General features: G+C 47.7%; 3 long non-coding RNA genes across 5 annotated transcripts in view; 1 reads left to right on the top strand and 2 right to left on the bottom strand.

The window, feature by feature from the left end:
- The window catches only part of LOC135321540 (uncharacterized), a 539,910-nt gene that overhangs the window by 384,626 nt on the left and 134,992 nt on the right, over positions 1–20,292 (bottom strand). The window lies entirely within an intron of this gene.
- On the top strand, positions 85–6,534 carry LOC135321531 (uncharacterized). Of its 2 annotated transcripts, none has more exons than XR_010381374.1 (3): positions 85–173; positions 1,811–1,962; positions 4,107–6,534. It is a non-coding gene; the product is annotated as an uncharacterized LOC135321531 (long non-coding RNA). The 2 variants fall into 2 exon arrangements; XR_010381375.1 differs by lacking the exon at positions 85–173 and having other exon boundaries at positions 1,702–1,962; positions 4,107–4,281; positions 5,859–6,534.
- On the bottom strand, positions 3,749–18,794 carry LOC135321532 (uncharacterized). Of its 2 annotated transcripts, XR_010381377.1 has the most exons (4): positions 18,283–18,794; positions 13,007–13,576; positions 9,676–9,747; positions 3,749–4,163 (listed from the first exon to the last, which is right to left on the bottom strand). It is a non-coding gene; the product is annotated as an uncharacterized LOC135321532 (long non-coding RNA). The 2 variants fall into 2 exon arrangements; XR_010381376.1 differs by lacking the exon at positions 3,749–4,163 and having other exon boundaries at positions 9,355–9,747.

Below are 20,292 nucleotides of genomic sequence, written 5' to 3'. Positions count from 1 at the left end.
AAGGAATGAAGGAAGGAAGGAAGGTGCAAAAGTTTTGTTTCGCTTCAGCAGTGTCTTCGCAGGAAAGCCTAATCCTCCATCATTTTCTGTGGTTTTTAGCCGACGCGGGAGCTGGCGCGTCTCCGGTGTGGCCCGGCAGCGCCCGCCCAACTGCGGCGGCCCCGGAGGCCCAGGTAAGTGGGGTGGTCATGCTCTGTTGGTCCTCGTCCTGGGAAAGGTGATCTTCCCGTTCTCCCGGCAGCCATTCCTGGCCTCGTCTGCAGACTGTGTGTCCTGTGACGGGTCTGGCATGGCGTGTCGCTCCCATTTTCAGACTCAAAACTCTTGCCCATGAGCCAGTGGGCTGCTTCTCCCGGGAGCCCGTCGCCTTGGCTGGTGCCTGCAGGAGCCATGAGGTCTTGCTTAGGAGCCGGGGCCCGCAGACTTTGACTGTGGGTTTCTCGAAACAGCGTGAGGAGGGTGAGCCCTCGCTCCACACTGACTTCCCCTGGCTCGGCTGACTCCTTCCTGACCTCCTGCACCTGGGGTTGCTGCTGGGTCACTGAGACGGATTTCTGTGTCGTCGTTCATTTGACTGGTTTCTCGGCTCAGGCCAGGTTATTCTCCTGTTTAGAATGTCCATTCAGAACCTGGTAACTGGAAAAGGGGCAAAGCCCTCCCTCCAGCATTGTACGGTGTGCTTTGTGCAAATTTCAGTCTTCCTGGGTGTGGTAAACGTCACAGCCCGTCACTGTCTTTTCTCGGGAGGTAAGTGTGTCTTGGCCGCTGCCTCATGTTGTACTCTGGGCAGAAAAGCCTGGCTCTCCGAGATGGTGCGTTTGTAATAGGGAATAGAGGTGGAAGGGAAAGAGCCCACCGTGCAAATGCCTCCTTCACTGCGGGGGAATTCCGATGCGCACCAGAGTGCGTACGTTGTTTTTGTCCTCCACCCTGCGCAGGGTCGGGCCTGCCCTGGAAGCTGTCAGAGCTGCTCGTCGGACTCATGGCACACCGTGGGGTTTTATGCACGAGGTGGTACAGTGCCTTTGGTGTCAGGTGTGGGGTTGAGACTCCCCACGTCACTCTCCCGGAGCACGCATGTAGGGTGCGTTCCTTAGCGAACGTAAAATCCATACGTCCCTCAGGATAGGGATGATTGTAGCGGAGCCTGAGTCCCTTCTGAGGACAGCCTTGTCCCCTCAGGAGCCCTTGGCCAGCTCCGCCGCAGGACACCGTGATGCCCAGCTCCCCAGTGCTCTTTGCGCCCAGGGGCAGCCCCTGCAGTGCGGAGGAGGGCCCTTTGTGAGGAGGGGGCAAAGAGGGCCTGGCAGGGTCCTGCAGGCAGAGCCCTGCAGGCAGAGCGGTTACCCTGGTGCGGCTCTGCTTGCTCGTGTGGAGAATGAGCTCTTCACTTCTGTCCCGTCTCCGTGTTCCTGGTCCGCGCCGGGCAAGCTTGCGTGGAGCTGGGGAAGGTGGCGGGGATGGCCGTCCCGCCCAGAGCGGCTGGCTGTTGGGAAGGCGCTAGTTTGCCCGTGTGCTGGAAGCTCTGTGTGCAGCCTCTCGGGCAGGAGGACCCTTGGCTTCCTCCACTTGGAGAGAGCGGCGGCAGCGACGTGCTGTGTCAGGGTCGTATCCCCGTGTCCCCTTGTGTGGCCCAGGCTGCAGGCAGGCCCCAGAGGGCTGGGCGGAGCGTGTGGCACCGTGCTGCTCTCTGGGCACCCGGTTGAGGGGATTGTGCCCGGTGCCAACGGCTGCTGCGTTGGGTTTTGGCTCTTGTCGGTGTTGGCGCTTTTGTCTGTCATCCAACCCATCCCTCCCTTCTGTCCTGCAGGTCACCCCGTGGGCCTGATGGCCCCAACTTTTCCGAGGACCAGCCGTCATGTTGCCCCGTGTGCGGCCCTTCGTCGCCCAGCTGGGCAGCTGCACCTGGTCCCCCTTGGTGCCCTGTGCAACCTCGCCCCCCACCGCCAGCTGCTCCGCTCGGTAAGAGGAAAGCATAGTCCTCTGTTTCTTCCTTGAGTCACTGCAGAAGAAGGGCAGATCGCTCTCCGGGGCTTCCCCGTGCACGGGCGGGCGTGACTGGGCTCACGGCCGAGTCCCTCTGGTCCCTTAGCAGACGCACTTGATGGACCGCGTCTTCCCCGTCCTGCCCTGGGGAGGGAGGTGTCTGTTGTAGAGGGAAAGAGGGTCCTCTGACGGAGGGCAGACGTGTCGGTTCTGCACACGGGCCTTCAACAGACACCACGTTCCGGGCTCCCTGGAGGACAAGCCCACCCCTGTCACTGTCTGCAGCGAGTGGAGCCCTGACCTTCCACAGCCGATGATCGGTTATGGAAGGAACACCTGAACCTGGGGCCTGTGGTCTCTTTAGTCAAGGGTCCTGAGACTTGTCTCCCACTCAGTGTGATATGAGAGCGATTGTCATATGGGAAAGGAAGCTCAAATTTTTTTTCCTTGAATATAGTCTGCTCTGATTAGCCTAATCCTCCATCCTTTCTGTGTTTTTTTCTGATTCAGTACCTCGTGTGTCTCCTGTGTTCCCCAGTAACTCCCACCCTCCTGAGGTATCCACGGAGGGCTAGATAAATTGGGAGGTCTTTTTCGGTGGATGTGTTTCTGGGATATTTATTCTTTTTGTTTTTTCAGCAGCCTCTTGTGGCCTCGTCTGTAGACTGTGTGTTCTGTTATGAGTCTGTCATGTCTTTTTGTTTTCAAATTCAAACTCTTGCCCAGTTTCCAATGGCTTTTCCTCTCCCCCTGTCATCTTGATTGTTACTTGCAGAAGCCATCAGCGAGGGAGTGCATGAGGGCTGAAGACCTCAATTTTTGACTCTGTTTTTCTTAAAATAGCATAAGAATGGTGAGCCCTTGCTCCATACTGACTTCTCCTGGCTCGGCTAATTCCTTTTTTCCTCCTTCTCTTGGGATTGCTCCTGTTTCACTGAGACCGGTTCCTGTTGTCATTCTTTGAATGGTTTCCAGTCTCAAACTGTGGGATTCTCCTTTGTATAATGCCCATTCAATTCCTTGTAACTGAAATCTGATCTAAGCCACCCCTCCAGCCTTACACCGTGGTGTTTGTGCAACTTTGAGTCTTCCTGTGTGTGGTAATATCACAGGCCATCACTGTCTCTTCTGGGGAGGTAAAGGTGCCTTCCCCGCTGCCTCCAGTTGTACTCTTGGGCAGAAAAGCCTGACTCTCAGAGATGGTGCATTTGTAGTAGGGAATTGAGGCTAGAAGGGCAAGTGCCCGCCATGAAAATGCCTACTTCCCTGCAGGACCAATTTGCACAACAGTCCTGGCATCATGTTCTCCATCCCGCAGTGGGTCGGTTCTGCCCTGGAAGCTGTCAGAGCTTCTTCTCTGTCTCATCACACACCGTGGGATTTTCCACCTGAGCTAAAATCCTGTTGGTGTTATTTGCAGGATTGAGACTTCCCCCTTCCCTTTCCCATATGACAAACGTATTGTGCTTTTCCTAGCGAACTTAAAATCCAGACATCCCTGCGAATAAGGATGTTTGTAGTGGAGACTGACTCCCTTCTGAGGACAGCCTTGTCCCCTCAGAATCACTTTGCCAGCTCCCCCACAGGACTGTGGGATGCCCAGCTCCTCAGAGCTCATTGCACCCAGGGGAAGCTCCTGCTGGCGGAGGAGGGCCCTTTGTGATCAGGGAGTAGAGAGGGTCTGGCAGGGTCCTGCAGATAGAGCAAGTACCCAGGTGCGGCTCTGATTCTATGTGGAAAACCAGGCCTTCACTTCCTTTCTTTCTCTGTGTTTCTCGTTCATGCAGACCATGCTTCTGTGGAGCTGGGGAAGGTGTCAGGGTGGGTTGTCCTGCACAGAGAGGCTTCCAGTTTGGGAGGTCCTACTTTATCAATTTGCTGGAACCTCTGTACATCATCTCAGGCAGGACTCTCACCTTCCTCCACTTACAGACACCAGTGGTGTCATGTGGCAACAGTGTTTTATCCCCAAGGTCGAGTGTGTGGCCCTGTGCTGCTGTCTGGGCACCCGGTGGAGGTGAGGGTGCCCGGTGCTGACAGCTGCTGCATTGGGTTTCAGGTTCTGTAGGTGTTGTTCCTTTTGTCTGTCATCCAACACAGCTCTCTCTTCTGTTCTGCAGGTCACTGTGGATTCCCGATGTCCTGGTACTTGTGCAGGACCACTTGGTGTGCCTCACCTGATGGGACACCCAGCGTCACTTCTCAGAGGCTATTCATCACCACCACCCCCACCTCTGTTGTGGCCTATGCGGTCTCACCCACTGCCACCCCCACCACCACCGGTTACAGCACTCGGTAAGATGAGAGCATGTGCTTCTGCTCCCTTGTCGAGTCTTTGCAGAAGGGGAGATGGCACTCCAGGGCCTTGCGATGCCTGAGGAAATCTGACTTGGGACATTGTGACGTCTGTCTAGCTTCCCAGCACACACATCTGATGGACTGTGTCATTTCCCCATCCTGACCTGGGAAGCAGATGTCTCTTGTATAGAACAGAATAGACTTTTGACAGAATATCAAATGAATTTGAAGTCCCAGTTTGGCAGATGTGCCTCTTGCATGGACCATGTGATGTGCTCTGTGAGGGGTGAAGCACACCCCTAACTTCAGGGGCTCATGGGGTTGCCTTGAGGGGTAAGGGAGTGAGTGAGGGAGAGAGACATTCACAGCAGACAGCTTGTCACCATAGCAGATGTGCCCGTGCAGGGCCTCAGAGTGCAGAAGAGGGACACGTGAGCCACACAGGAGTGAATAAGAGGGTGTGGAGGGGAAGAAAGAAATTGAAGGGCTGCCCAGTGGGCATTTGTTGGGTTCACTCAGATGGAGCTGGAAGGTCACTCCTGGCAGGGCGGGCAGCTCAGGCGGGCCGTGTGAATGCAGCGTGAGGTCCACTCAGAGCCACTTGTGTGTGCAGGGGACTCAGTGCAGCCATGCACGTATCCCCTTCAGAACCCAGTGCCTTCAGAAAGCCCTCAGTTCACAACCTCATATAAAGATGATTGTTCTCTTGGGTTTATGAAAGTTCTGGGTCTGGATGAAATCTCTGGATATCAGAAAAACTGAAATTTAGCTTGTTTTTTTCAGGGTAATTTGTGTGGCTGAAGTTTTCTTTTGCCCCAGTGATTTGAAAAGTGCAGGCAGGATTTAGATCAGCTGAGCAGGTGCCTTGCCCTTCAGCATGAGTCAGGTTCTTTGGGGGAAGTCAGGGGTGATCAGGAGACACCCTGTAGGACCCCTGTCCCTACACCCCTGCTCCCTCCTGTCACCATGCCCACTGTCAGCTTGGCATCTCCACATTTATGTCACAAGATCCAATTTCTGATTCTTTGAGTTCTTGCAGTTCATCCCCTAACACCAAGACTCAGTGGGGCCCCCACAGGGTCTCAGTGTTGTTCTCTGTGAGCCGGGGGGAAACGCTGGTCCCTGACATCATTGTGAGGAGGGTTGGGTCAAGCACACACATTGTTTTGCAAAATGACTGGGACATATTTATCACTCAGCATTCTCATAGTTTAAAAGAAAGTGTCTGCACACAGAATTATCAAAAGAGACCTTAGGAAGTACATTAAATTAAACTGAAGATATAAGAGCTCAGGCCCAGAGCTTACCATTCTCTGCTTTAAACATAAGGCAAAAGGTCCCTTTCTTCTATTAAATATTAGGTCTTACTAGTTAAAGAAGGAAATATAATAATGAGAATGTGCACATTTTGAGATCTGTGTCTGAGATGTGAAAATAATTATTTTCATTCTGTATAGACACGGAGATGCACACACAGACTACAGTGTCTGTCAGAGGCCATACATACATTAGAGAAGACAAAATCAGGAAAAAATAAGATCCTATTAAAATAAATAACTCCTTTTGCCTTACAGCACAGTCCATTTGCCAACTGAAGGGGCCCCTCAGCTGTGGCAATTATGTGTTTAGAGAAGATGTCAGAGGTGCATTACGGCCCGAATGTTTCCCTGCTCCATCCTGCCCCCTCTGCTGTTCTCTCCTATTGTCACCCCTAATGAAATTGTCACAGTTCTCTCTGTGTCAGTGTCTGCTTCCTGGAGGACTAGTGGTCACACCCTCTTGAGGGCATGCAGTGATTCACGGGCACACAACTCACAAACCAGCAGGAACTAAGATGACAGGGCAGATGCAAGGTTACCCCTTCAGGGCAGCAGTGACCACAGGGGCCCCGGGGCTCCTCCTGGGTGGTGGGTACAGCCTGTGTCTAGATCTAGTGATGGCTGTGCTGCTTCAGTCCGTAAACACTCACTGGGCATGTGGGGCCTGTCAGTCACAGGGGTGTCCGGTCATGAGCTAGATGACCAGAATGAAGTGGCCGTGTCTCATGGTGAGGAACGGATGAGGTGCAGGGAGGCCATGGGTGTCCAGCGAGAGGCCCTGCACTGACCAGGCCCGTGCCCCCGCCCTGCGTCAGCTGCACAGCAGCCCCGGCTCCAGGCAGACCCTGAGGGGGGCTGAGGGCGGTAGTGCTCTCAGTGGGCCCCATGAGAGCCCTTCATCCTCCCACAGCCTCCCGACTCTGAGGTGGGAGGGGCAGGGTCAGTGGTTGGGGTGCCACCACTGCCAGGGAGAAGGTGTTGGGCATAAAAAGAGTCCACTCCACTCTGCACCAGCTGTCCCTGGAGCCCACGGGGCCCTCCCTCCTTCCAGGTGGGGGAGGCAGCCAGCCCTGCAGCAGCTCTGGGGTCCAGGCTGGGCCACAATCAGGTCAAGGTGAGACTGCTGCGCTGCCCGGGAAGTGGGGGGGTCAGCGATGCAGCAGCAAATGCCAGCAGGAGCAGCTCTGTAACCGGGCTCCTCCACTGTGAGCAGAGCTGGGGCTGGAACATCGCTGTGAGGGTGGGAGTGCTGGGAGAGATGTGGCCCTGTGGCTCTGTGGCCCTGGACAGGGCTAGACCTGAGCTCAGGGCCTGAGGGCCTGGGGGAGAGGCAGAGAAAGACACACGCAGGGAGAGACAGTGTGTGAGTGAGAGAGAGAAAGGTGGGGGTCAAGTCCTAGAGAGGGACAGGAGGTGACAAAAGAGGGACACCAGGTGGGGGGAAGCAGAGACAAGAGGAGGCAGGAAGGAAAGAGGGAGCCAGCCCAGGGTGCATGGTGGGGGACGATGTGCCAGGGTGCCTGGGAAGGGGAGTTGGCCCATCCTTCACTAAGCCGTGTAGCTGCCACTGTCAGGGCTGCAGGGACCAGCAGCCCGCCCAGCTAGACAGGCACCATCGGCCCTCAGGAAGGGCCCTCCGGCCACTTCCAAGGTAAGGAGGACCAGGAGGGCTCTCCCCAGCACCACAGCAGCACCATCTCTAGCTTCACAGAGACCCTGTGAGCAGGCGCCGTCCCGTCCCCTGTTCCACAGAGGGGAAACTGAGGCTCGGCCAGCCAGCCAACTTGGCCCTGTCTGCAGGGTTATTCACTTACCCGATGCTTCTTTCCCAGGCAGGCCTGTGCCCCTTTCCTAAGAAGGGGGCCTGTGACAAGCCCGAAGTCCTGGGTCCCACCCGACTGCCCTCCTGTGCTGGGTGACCTGGGCAGGTCTCTTCCCCTCCTTGGGCCTCGACTGTATGACCAGCGGCCCTTCTCCCCATCTTCCTGGGTAGTGGGACCCCAGCAGGGCCATCACTCCAGTCCTCCCAGGCCCCTGGGTGGGTGTGGGGTGAGCTCTGGCTCTCGGGGGAATTCCTTTCTGGGCGAGGCGATGGCTCATGTGCGCTCACCACTTTTTACGGGGTCACATCCTGCTATTTCCGTCTGGAATGGGACTTATCTACCATGGAGCCTGAAACTTGGTTTTCCACATTTTTCTAAATTGGCCCTTGTGCAGAAGAGTGGCTCCCTTGGCCGGGGTGACAAACTCAGTCCTGGTGAGGAGGCCCTTCTTACTCCCCTCACCTCACTGCTGATGGTCACCCACAAACTCCAGAGCCATGCTCACCCCCTTGGATTCCCTGCTCCCCCCTCCCCATGCCAAGCCCAGCCACCTCCTCCTGCCCCAGAGACCCCTCCTCCTGAGGGAAGTTGTGGGGCCCTTAGGGTCAGGACTCCAAGCCCTGTGTCATGGCAAGGGAAACCCCAGCTGATTGGTGACAGGCCTGGAAGCAAGGGTGGGGCCCTGGGCCCCAAGATGGGCTGTGTGGCCTTGGTCAGGTCACAGCCTCTCAGCCCAGCATCACAGCCTTGCACACCCCTCCAGGCCCACGTGCCTGAGATGTCAGTCACACACACAGGCTCCAGCCCCACTCCCCACCCCCATGCAGGCACATGGAGGGCACACATGTACACACAGGGACATGTACACACATACAGGAACATACACACATGCACAGGGACACACACACAGGCTCATCCCCCAGCCACCAGGATGCCACTTTTTCATTCTTACATGTTGCTGCTGCAATAAAATAATTAAAGCATGAATATTCAAATGGTAAATGCTAGAGAGGGTGTGGAAAACAGTGAACCCTTGTACACTGTCGGTGGGAATGTAGTTTGATACAGCAGTTATGGAAAATGGTATGGAGAGTCCTCAAAAAACTAAAAATACACTTACTATAAGATACAATAATCCCAATCCTGGGCATATATCCAAAGGAAGCATTAATACAGAAAGATACCAGCACTCTAATGTTCATAGCACTATTTACAATAGGCAAGACATGGAGACAGCTTAAATGTCCAGCAACAGATGACTGGATACAGAAGCCGTGTCATGTATACAATGGAATACTACTCAGCCATAAAAAATAATATCATGCCATTTGGAGCAACATGGATGGCCCTGGAAAACATCATTCTAAGTGAAGTAAGCCAGAAAGAAAGAAAAACACCATATGACAACACTCATGTGGAATCTAAAATTAAACAGGCTTAGAAAACAAACTCATGGTTATCAGAGGGGAACAGGGTGGGAAAGGATAGACTGGGAGTTCAAGATTTGCAGACAGTGAGTGGTAAATATAAAATAAAGCAACAAGTTTATACCACACAGCACAGGGAACCATAGTCAAAATCTTGTAGTAGCTCATGGTGAGAAAGGACATGAAAATGAATATACGAATGTTATTGTATGACTGAAGCATTGAGCTGTACACCAGAAATTGACACAAAATTGTAAACTGACTATAATTCAATAAAATAAAAATTTAAAAATCTGAATATTTAAAACGACCCTTGAGAGAAATGGCCCCATCTCACCAAAGGAAGGAAAACGCTGAGACACTATGGGGAGGAGGAGGGGAGATGGTGCTGAGAGGCCGGGAGAACGGGAGGGCAGATATAGAGGGGCACCAGGCAGGGGGCAAACGCGGAGAAGAGGGGATAGATGCTCTACCCCAAGGAACGCATGCCAGCCAGATGTATGACAGGGCCATATGGCATTTGGACAGGCCAGGGTGGAGCAGGGCTGAAAATGGGCCACAGGCTGACCTGGGCATCTTTCAGGCTTCCAGCTGAGCTGGGAATGGAGGGAAAAGTGTGACCCAGCCTCCCCTAGCCTCAAAGAAGGAGTCTTTGGACAAAACCTCGGACCATGGCTGTATAGAAAATGGAGCTAAACAAACATCCAATTTCTGTGAATTATATGTGGAAAGTGTTGATTTACCGATGCCCAGTAGGCAGAGAACCAGTGGAAACTGCTCTCACTCGCTCCCATACACACAGCATTGTAAACATCCACTCACCCAGCCCTTGGCACAGGACACTTGACGAAGAGTGGTCTGTTATTCCAAAGACAGGATGAGGCCTCAGAAAACCTGGGAGAAGGAGAAGGCAAAGTAGAGAATGGAAACCAGTGCAGGATCTGTCCTCTGGTAATGGAGCATCAAAGGTGAAACACTGTTTACCTTGGAAGCACACTCTCAAGAAGGCAGCAAGCATGGGAATGAAGGTGATGTGCTGAGTGTTAGAAGAGTGCACCGCAGATGCTTGGCTGACAGAACTCAAAAAATTAGCACAAAATATCCCCACAATTGAATCTGAGACCAAGATCCGAGCTGCAAAATCTGAGCTAGCAGAGGCAGCGGAAAAAAAGGGATAGGGCTACGGATGATGGCCCACGCAGAACTCAGGGATCTAGAGTGCGTTGTGGGTATTGGTGGGTACATTCAAGAGAGCAAATAGAACTGTGACCTCAGTGAGACAGCAACTGCACTGGCGCGTGAGGTTGAGTTTATCGATATGTCCTATGGCCACATCAACTGCATCTGCAGGACCAGGGACCAATTTGAAATTTTGCCAATACAGAACGTGTGGGGATCAATCAGAGATATCATGCATCTGGTCTTAGGGTTCCAGGGGGCGTTGGGTTTGAAATCAGTATTAAAAGATTTAGGATCTGCTATATTCGTAACCTAGACTTGGATAACGATCTGGTTTGAGGCAGAGGATACGGAACAGCTCTGTGTTTGCTTTCGTGAACCCATGACTCAAGGATGAGAGAACAAGGAAGAGTGGTCAAAGTCCACAGCATGAGAATATGAAGCATTTCTTACAGCATTATCTCCCAAATGCAGATGCTACATTTTGGACGACACTGACAGGGTACTGCACCGAGGACACATAGGTCGGTCTTCGGGATCATCCCAGCAGGCCCTGAAGTATGACATCCATACATATGCTTCCACTGGTGTTTCTGTAGACAGAGAAGCTCTGGGAAGAACTGGTAACATTGGGACATTCCCATGGCAGTAGAAAGTACAAGCGCACTCTCTGTAGGCACTTTTGGAGACACTCCAAAATGACATACAGAGGAATGCAGACCTGAAAACATATAGAAGCTTCATTTCCAGTAGAGGAAGTGCCTTGTGCCCTTTCAGAACTGTGAGATTAGCGTAATAAAAATGAGGTTCTACTAACTGAAATAGTATGGTGTGTTCATCACAACAAAGGGAACACCAGCAATTTGAGTTATACCAGACAACACACACAGGAACAGGGCATGGCATCAAGGTCTAGGGAAAATTGTCCTCTCAGAAATGCCATGGAATTGCTTACACCAAATACCCTAAAGTTTTCATAAATCCAATCCCTATAAGTCTATACTACATACCTGCTAGTACTTGAAGAATAGAGAAAAAGAAGTATAGAGAAAAACAACAGGAAGTGCCATTTTCTGTTCCAAAGTGATTGAAGGCCCAAAAAATAAGCTTTCAAACAACTAGACGGCAAAACGCTACCAGAGAAAGCACTGAAAATGGAAGTGAGGAAAACACTGATGAACAGCAGGGCCTCTGAATAACAAAAGGCAGAATACCAGAAAAGGGTAAGAGAAAGTCTAAAGAAGAACCCAATAATGAAAGAAAACTCAATGGGTGAGATAATAACTGGGCTAAAGTCAGTCCTAAGCCGACTACAAAATGCAGAGGGACTCGTGAATGACTGTGATGACAGGGGAACAGAAATCAATCTATCAGAAGAAGACACAGAAAAGCAAGTGCAAACCAATGCAAACATCGCTGTTGAATCATGGGTTAAGACAAAGCAGGAAAGAATAGGACTCATAGAATTCCCAAATGGAAAAGCAAGAGAAAAAATAAAAATTCTGAAAAGGAATTTGTACAAAAATCAGAATGAAACTTGCTGAAAACCAAGAAAGGATCATCTATACGAATTCAGGAAGTACACAGCGTCCAAATGAGGTGGAATATCTATAGACCAACAAGGAGCTGTAGAATTCAAATAAACAAATTTCATGATCATCCCAGTGATGTAAAATGCAACTCGAGGAAAGCAAATTAGTCACAACAGAACCTCCAGAGGGGTTTCAGCTGATATCTCGGCAGAAATTTTGCTGCACGGGGAGAAGTGCGAGGACATAGACCATATCCTGAATGAGAAAAAGCTGCAATCTAGGGTAGCCTATGCCAAATGACCGCCGTTTATAACAACGGCAGAGCGAGGGAATTTCACTGACCGTCAAACCTTAAAATAATTCAGCAGTTTGAGACTGATCCTAAAACAAAAATTGAGAATCCTTCCCTGAGAAGAAAAGTAGCATGATGAAATGGAAATAACAAAACCATTATTGCAAATGAAAGAAGAGCCTGAGTTGCAAAGAAGTAAGAAGAAGAAGGCAAGGAGGACATCAAAATCCTAAAGATAGGAGAGGGTAGCAGGAAATCATAGGTGATTTTAAGCACTATCTTAAGTGAATCAGCTTACATGACTGTCTGTCTGAAGCAAAAGGAGAGATGCATGGCCTAATGTTTTTGCAAAATAAACAAACAGACAAACAAACAAACACCAAAAGGTTACAGTTGGCTGACATATACCAAACAACCATGATTATTAAAAACAAAATACTCAAAGTGATGTCAAGGATCATTCAGCACGCAATGACCCAGTATCGCGGCTAGCATGTACTCAAAACACTTGTATTCAGAACACAGACGCGTGCATTAGTATTCATAGATACTGATCCAGAAGTGCATATCTTGACCCAAACCAAATGACGGTTTTCAACAACAGTGGGTCATAGAAAGGGATATAGACTTTCAAGAATTCCAACAGGATGAATGACTGCCATATTCTAACTTAGGTAGAGAAGAAATGGCATAAGCCTATAACAAAGACAAGTAGCTCTGCAAAACTGTACTAAGAGCAAAAGAGACATACAGGAAAGTGCACGTTGGGATTGGTTTCATTTCTAGGAATTTCAGCTCCCATGAAAAAAACGGATCCATGTTCTGAGAGTGTGGGTGTTTCAGCAGAAAGCAACAGACGGATATGTATTCTGGGTGAATGGATATTACACAAGCATGAGTTTCCTGGAGTGGGTCTCTTTGTACTGTGAACTGTTAGAAAGTTTATAGAGCTGTCAATCGATAAACTAAACATGGACACACTTCCCTCCGTTTTTACTGTGTATACAGATCTGAACAAAAGGAAAGAGGGAAGAGAAAAGACCATGTGACCCTTGTTGATATATTCACATTTCACTAAGGAACCTCTCGTCTAATGCAGCCTCTCCCCCAACACTGACTTAATGCATCAACCACTGTGAATCTCACTTACCGGTTGGATTCCAGGTAGAATGTTGGTGTGTACCATGAGGCTTGTTGCGGCTGGTGGATCCAATGTAACTGGGCAGAATTCTGTTGGTGGATCTGTGTGATGGAGGGGCTGCCGCCCTATGTGGAGATTGGCTTAATTCTTTGGTTCGGGAAGCTGTGTAAGTTGGAGATACTGTTGCTGCCCAAAGACCTGAGTTCACGGGTCAGTTTCCAGAATCTGAAAGGGCATACAGTGGAAGAACTACCTGTCATCAGATTAATGCTGAGGCTCCGAGGTACGTTCAGACTTACCCATTCTTGTTGACGTCGACTTTATGGGAGACAAGAAGAGAAGTTGGAAGAAAAGCTGGCTGCATGGATTGAGGAGATGTGCGAACACATTGATGAGAGTTGTTCTGCTACAGTGAAGAATATAGTCATGGAGACATCTCTAGAGTATACCAGGGTCGAAAGAAATTCATGAGAGCTAATGAACCACGCTGATACTGGCAGAAACATACTGAGTGTGAACTTGTACTTGAGAAATTTACTCGATTCTCTGCTCCAAGAATGGGTCCATGATTACTGATGTCTAAAAGAGAAGAGATGGTAGAGATGATAAAAGCGCTCATGTTATTGGAAAAGTTCATGAGAATCCACACATCCCAAGGGCAGTTATGAATCATTCATACCAAAATGCACCAAGCCCAAGTAAGCCGATTCCCAGGTTTGTGCCTAGCTATCATTCACATGCTCTTCCCTCCACTCCACTCAGACATCCATTTCAAAGGATCAGAACCTGAGCTGCAATGAATCCAGTATTAGGAGAGCAATCCCCTCCTAGAATCAGAGTACCTCCTCTTTCACACTCGGTAAACAGTGAACTCCTTAAAGGTCAAATACTCTCGAATAAAATAGATAAGAAATGAACACTTAGCTCACACAAAGGAATGATGAACTTGCCGTAGATTCAGGAAATGCTGGGATTATGTATTCTCTGGGCTGAAAGGAGTGTGGTAAGTGAGTGGAATATTTGACTGAACTTGAACATGTATTAGGCCTCAGTTTTTCAAGACAGTACAGGAAAATATTAGAAGTCAGATAGTGAACTGAACTGTAAAATTCGCCAAACACATTAAAGACACATGTTATGTGGACCGTCTTTCACTTCCGTCAAGCCCCGGGTGCACTATATCTTGGATGTGCAGACTTGGTTGTGTTAAATTGCTTTATCCAACATGATCAGATGATTAAGCGTTCTCAGCACTGATAGAAGAACACCTGGTTCTCTATAGCATAGCATAGCTACAGCAGGGTTCTCAAAGTTAAATGCCTCTACGTGCTTTTGGAATCAAGCCTAAATATATATATTCTGTGCAGAATTTCTTGTATATTCCTAGAGAGGAATGTCACCCCTTGAAATGCTAACATTGCCTAGTATGTGTCATTGGGAGTAAAGGGCAGCAGGTGCACAAGGGAAACACAGGTTGGGGGTTATTTCATAGTTCCAATAGGTATTTAATGGTTCCTATTGTTGTTGGATGCTTAAAGAGAAAAGAGTTGGCATGTCCCCTTCAAACTTTTGGACTGCTATTTTACATTGAGTCTGCCTGGTTTTTCCTTAGAGCTGACAAAATGTAACAAAAATTGAAAAGTCTGGCTTCTAGGTTGATGAGGTAATTTTCAAAAAATAACTTCACTTTCATATAAATCCCAAAACACGTAAATTAATACTATTAACCTTCTTAAAGACTGCAACTGCCTTGTCAACATAAGGTCAAAGCTGGAGTCATCGGACAATCCCTACGACCATGGCTGTAAAGAAAACGGAGCTAAACAAATATTCAATTTCTGTGAATTATTTGTGAAAAGTGTTGATTTATCGATGTCCAGTAGGCAGAGAACCAGTGCAAACTGCTCTCACTAGCTCCCATACACAAAACTTTGTAAACATACACTCACCCAGGCCTTGGCATAGGACAATTGCCTAAGAGTGGTCTGTTAATTCCAAAGACAGGATGAGGCCTCAAAAAAAAGGAAGCAGGAAATGGCAAATTTGAGAATGGAAACCAGTGCAGGATCTGACCTCTGGTAATGGAGCATCAAAGGTGAAAGTCTGTTTTCCTTGGAAGCACACTCTCAAGCGGGCAGCAGGCACGGGATTGAAGGTGATGCACTGAGTATTAGCAGAGTGCACAGCAGATGCTTGGCTGAGAGAACTCAAAGAAATCAGCTCAAAATATCCCCACAATTGAATCTGAGACCAAGATCCGAGCTGCCAAATCTGACCTAGCAGAGGCAGCGGTAAAAGAGGGATAGGGCTACGGATGATGGCACACGCAGAACATAGGGATTTAGAGTGCGTTGTGGGTATTGGTGGGTACTTTCAAGAGAGCAAACATAACTGTGATCTCAGTGAGTCAGAAACCGCACTGGCAGGTGAGGTTGAGTTTATCGATATATCCTATGGCCACATCCACTGTATCTGCAGGACCAGGGTCCAATTTGACATTTTGCCAATAGAGAACGTGTGGGGCTCAATCAGAGGAATCATGCATCAGGACTGAGGATTCCAGGGGGCGTTGGGTTTGAAATCAGTATTAAAAGATTTAGGATCTGCTAAATTCATAACATGGATTGGGAATACAGTCTCGTTTGAGGCAGAGGATGCGGAACAGCTCTGTGGTTGCCTTCGTGAACCCATGACTCAAGAATGAGAGAACAAGGAATAGTGGTCAAAGTCCACAGCATGAGAAGATGAAGCATTACGTACAGCATTATCACCCAAATGCGGAAACTACATTTTGGACGGCACTGACAGAGTACTGCACCGAGGACACATAGGTCGGTCTGCGGGATCATCCCAGCAGGCCCTGAAGTGTGACATCCATACATATGCTTCCACTGGTGTTTCTGTAGACAGAGAAGCTCTGGGAAGAACTGGTAACATTGGGACATTCCCATCACATTAGAAAGTACAAGTGCACTCTCTGTTGGCTGTTTTGGAGATATTTGAAAATGACATACAGAAGAATTCAGAGCTGAAAACCTATAGAAGCTTCATTCCCACTAGAGGAAGAGCACTGTGCCCTTTCAGAATTGTGAGATTAGTGTAATAAAAATGAGGTACTACTAACTGAAAGAGTATGGTGTTTTCATCACAACAAAAGCAACACCAGGATTTAGAGATATACCAGACAACAAACACAGGAATAGGGCAGGGCATCAAGGTCTAGGGAAAATTGTCCTCACAGAAATACCATGGAATTGCATACACCAAAGAGTCTAAAGTTTGCACTTAACCAAGCCCTATAAGTCTATATTAGATACATGAAATTACTTGAAATTTAGAGTAAAACAAGTATAGTAAAATAAACAGGATGTACCATTTTCAGTTCCAAAGAGATTGAAGGCCAAAAAAATAAGCTTTCACACAACTAGACTGCAAAACGTTTCCAGAGCATGCTCTGAAAATAGAGGTGAGGAAAACACTGATGAACAACAGTGCATCAGAATCACAAAAGGCAGAATACCAGAAAAGGGGAAGAGAACGTCTAAAGAAGAAAATAATAAAAACAGAAAAGGCAATGGATGCGATAAAAACTGGGCTAAGGTCAATCCTAAGCAGACTACATAATGCAGAGGGACTCGTGAATGACTGTGAGGACAGGGGAACAGAAATCCCTCCATCAGAAGAAGACACAGACCAGCAAGTGCAAACCAAACCTAACATCACTGTTGAATCCTGGGTTAAGAGAAACAGGATTAGAATAGGACTCATAGGATTCCCAAATGGAAAAGCAAGTGATAAAATAAAAAATTCTGAAAAGGAATATGTAGAAAAATCAGAATGAAACTTGCTGAAAGCCAAGAAATTATCATCTATACGAATTCAGGAAGTACACAACGTCCAAAAGAGGTGGAATACCAATAGACCAATAAGCAGCTGTAGAATTCAAATAAACAAAGTTCATGATCATCCCAGTGATGTAAAATGCACCTCGAGGAAAGCAACTTAGTCACAACAGAACCTCCAGAGGGGTTTCAGCTGATATCACGGCAGAAATTTGCAGCACAGGGAGGAGTGCCAGGACATAGACCATATCCTGAATGAGAAAAAGCTGCAATCTAGGGTAGCCTATGCCAAATGACCGCCGTTTATTACAACGGCAGAGCTAGGGAATTTCACTGACCAGCAAACCTGAAAAGAATTCAGCAGATTGTGACTGATCCTAAACCAAAAATTGAGAATCCTACCCTGAGTAGAAAAGTAGCAAGATGAAATTGAAATATCGAAACCATTATTGCAAATGCAAGAAGAGCCTGAGTTGCAAAGCAGTAAGAAGAAGAAGGCAAGGAGGACATCAAAATCCTAAAGATGGGAGAAAGTAGCAAGAAATCATAGGTGATTTTAAGCACTATCTTAAGTGAATCATCTTACATGACTGTCTGTCTGAAGCAAAAGGAGAGCTGCATGGCCTAATGTGTTTGTAAAACATACAAACAATCAGACAAACAAACAAAAACCAAAAGGTTACACTTGGCTGACATATACCAAAAAACCATGGATATTGAAAACAATATACTCAAAGAGATGTCAAGGATCATTCAGCACGCATCGACCCAGTATCGCGGCTAGCATGTACTCAAAACATTTGTATTCAGAAAACAGACGCGTACATTACTATTCATAGATACTGATCCAGAAGTGCATATCGTGACCCAACACAAATGACGGTTTTGAATAAGTGTGGGTCATAGAACGGGATACAGTATTATAAGTCTTCCAACAGGATGAATGAATGACATATTCTACGCTTCGTAGGGAAGAAATGGCATAAGCCTTTAACAAAGATAAGTAGCTCTGCGAAATTGTACTAAGTGCAAAAGAGACAGACAGGAAAGTGCACGTTGGGATTGGTTACAATTCTAGGAATTTCAGCCCCCATGAAAAAATTGGATCCATGTTCTGAGAGTGTGGGTGTTTCAGCAGAAAGCAACAGACGGATATGTAATCTGGGTGAATGGATATTACACAAACATGAGTTTCCTTGAGTGGGTCTCTGTGTACTGTGAACTGTTAGAAAGTTTAAATAGGTGTGAATCCATAAACTGAACATGGACACACTTCCCTCCGTTTGTACTGTGTATACAGATCTGAACAAAAGGAAAGAGGGAAGAGAAAAGGACCATGGGACCCTTCTGGATAGAATTACATTTCCCTTAGGAAACTCTCGTCTAATGCAGCATCACCCCCAACACGGACTTGATGCATCAAACCCTGGGGATGGCAGTTACCTGTTGGATTCCAGGTGGAATGTTGGTGTGAAACACGAGGCTTCTTGCGGCTGGTGGATCCAAGGAAACTGGGCAGAATTCTGTGGGTGGATCAGTTTGATGGTGGGTCTGCTGCCCTATGTGGAGATTGGCTTAGGTCTTTTTTTTCGGGAACCTGAGTAAGTTCGAGATACTGCTGCTGCCCAAAGACCTGAGTTCACGGGTCAGTTTCCAGAATCTGAAAGGGCAGACAGTGGAAGATCTGCCTGTCATCAGCTTACTGGTGAGGCTCCGAGGTGTTTTCAGAATTGCCCAGTCCTGTTGACGTCGACTTTATGGGAGACACGAAGAGAAGCTGGCAGAAAAAATGGCTGCATGGATTGAGGAGATGTGCGAACACATTGATGAGAGTTCTTCTGCTACAGTGGAGAATATCGGCATGCAGACATCTCTAGAGCATACCAGGCTCGAAAGACCTTCATGAGAGCTACTGAACCTCTGTGATACTGGCAGAACCATTCGGAGTGTCAACGTGCACTTGAGAAAGTCACTCAATTCTCTGCTCCAAGAACGGGTCCAAGATTCCTGACGTCTAAAAGAGAAGAGATGGCAGAGATGATAAAAGCGCTCATGTTCTTGGAAGAGGTCGTGAGAATCCACACATCCCAAGGGGCATTTACGAATCATTCAGACCGAAATGCACCTAGCCCAGGTAAGCATATTCCCACGTTTGTGCCTAGCTATCAATCACATGCTCTTCCCTCCACTGCACTCAGGCATCCATTTCAAAGTATCAGAACCTGAGCTGCAATGAATCCAGTAGGAGGAGAGCAAGCCCCTACTAGAATCAGAGTTCCTCCTCCTTCACACTCGGTGAACAACAGTGAACTCATTAAAGGTCAAATACTCTCGACTAAAATAGATAGGAATTGAATACTTAGCTCACACAATGAAATGATTACCTTCCCCTAGATTCAGCAAATGTTGGGTTTATGTATTCTTAGGGCTGAAAGGAGTGTGGGAAGTTTGAGGAATCTTTGACTGAACTTGTATATGTATTAGGCCTCAGTTTCTCAAGACAGTACATGAAAATATTAGAAGTCAGATAGTGAACTGAACTGTAAAAGTCGCCAAACACATTAAAGACACAAGTTTTGTGGACCGTATTTCCCTTCCTTCTAGCCCCGTGTTCAATATAACTTGGAGGTGCAGACATGGTTGTGTTAAATTGCTTTACCCAACATGATCGGATGATTAAGCCTTCTCAGCACAGATAGAAGAACACCTGTTTCTCAATAGCCTAGCATAGCTGCAGCAGGTTTCTCATAGTTAAATGCCTCTAGGTGCTTTTGGAATCAAGCCTAAATTTGTATATTCTATTTAGATAAACTTGTATAATCCTAGAGAATAATGTTACCCCTTGAAATGCCAACATTGCCTAGTATGTGTCATTGGGAATAAAGGGCACCACATGCACAAGGGAAACCCAGGTTGGGGGTTATTTCATGGTTCCAATAGTTATTTCATTGTTCCTTTTGTTGTTGGAGGCTTCAAGGGAAAAGAGTTGGCATGTCCCCTTCAAACTTTTGGACTGCTATTTTACATTGAATCTGTCTGTTTTTCCCTTAGAGCTGACAAAATGTAACAGATATTGTCAAGTCTGGCTTCTACGTTGATTTGGTAATTTTCAATAACTAACTTCAATTTCATATAAATCCCAAAACACATAAATCGATACTATTAATATTCTTAAAGCCTGCAACTGCCTTATCAACATAATGTCAAAGCTGGTGTCTTCGGACAAACTTTCCGACCATGGCTGTAAAGAAAACGAAGCAATAAAAATATCCAATTTCTGTGAATTATTTGTGAAAAGTGTTGATTTATCAGTGCCCATTAGGCAGAGAACCACTGCAAACAGTTCTCACTAGCTACCATATACAAAATATTGTAAACATTCAATCATCCTTCCCTTGGCACAGGACACTTGTGGAAGAGTGATGTGTTACTTCCAAAGACAGGATGAGGCGA

Source organism: Camelus dromedarius, chromosome 6 (genome assembly GCF_036321535.1).
Source record: "Camelus dromedarius isolate mCamDro1 chromosome 6, mCamDro1.pat, whole genome shotgun sequence".
Taxonomy (NCBI): domain Eukaryota; kingdom Metazoa; phylum Chordata; class Mammalia; order Artiodactyla; family Camelidae; genus Camelus; species Camelus dromedarius.
The sequence above is the reverse complement of the archived record's forward strand: the minus strand, read 5'-3'. Positions and strand labels throughout refer to the sequence as shown.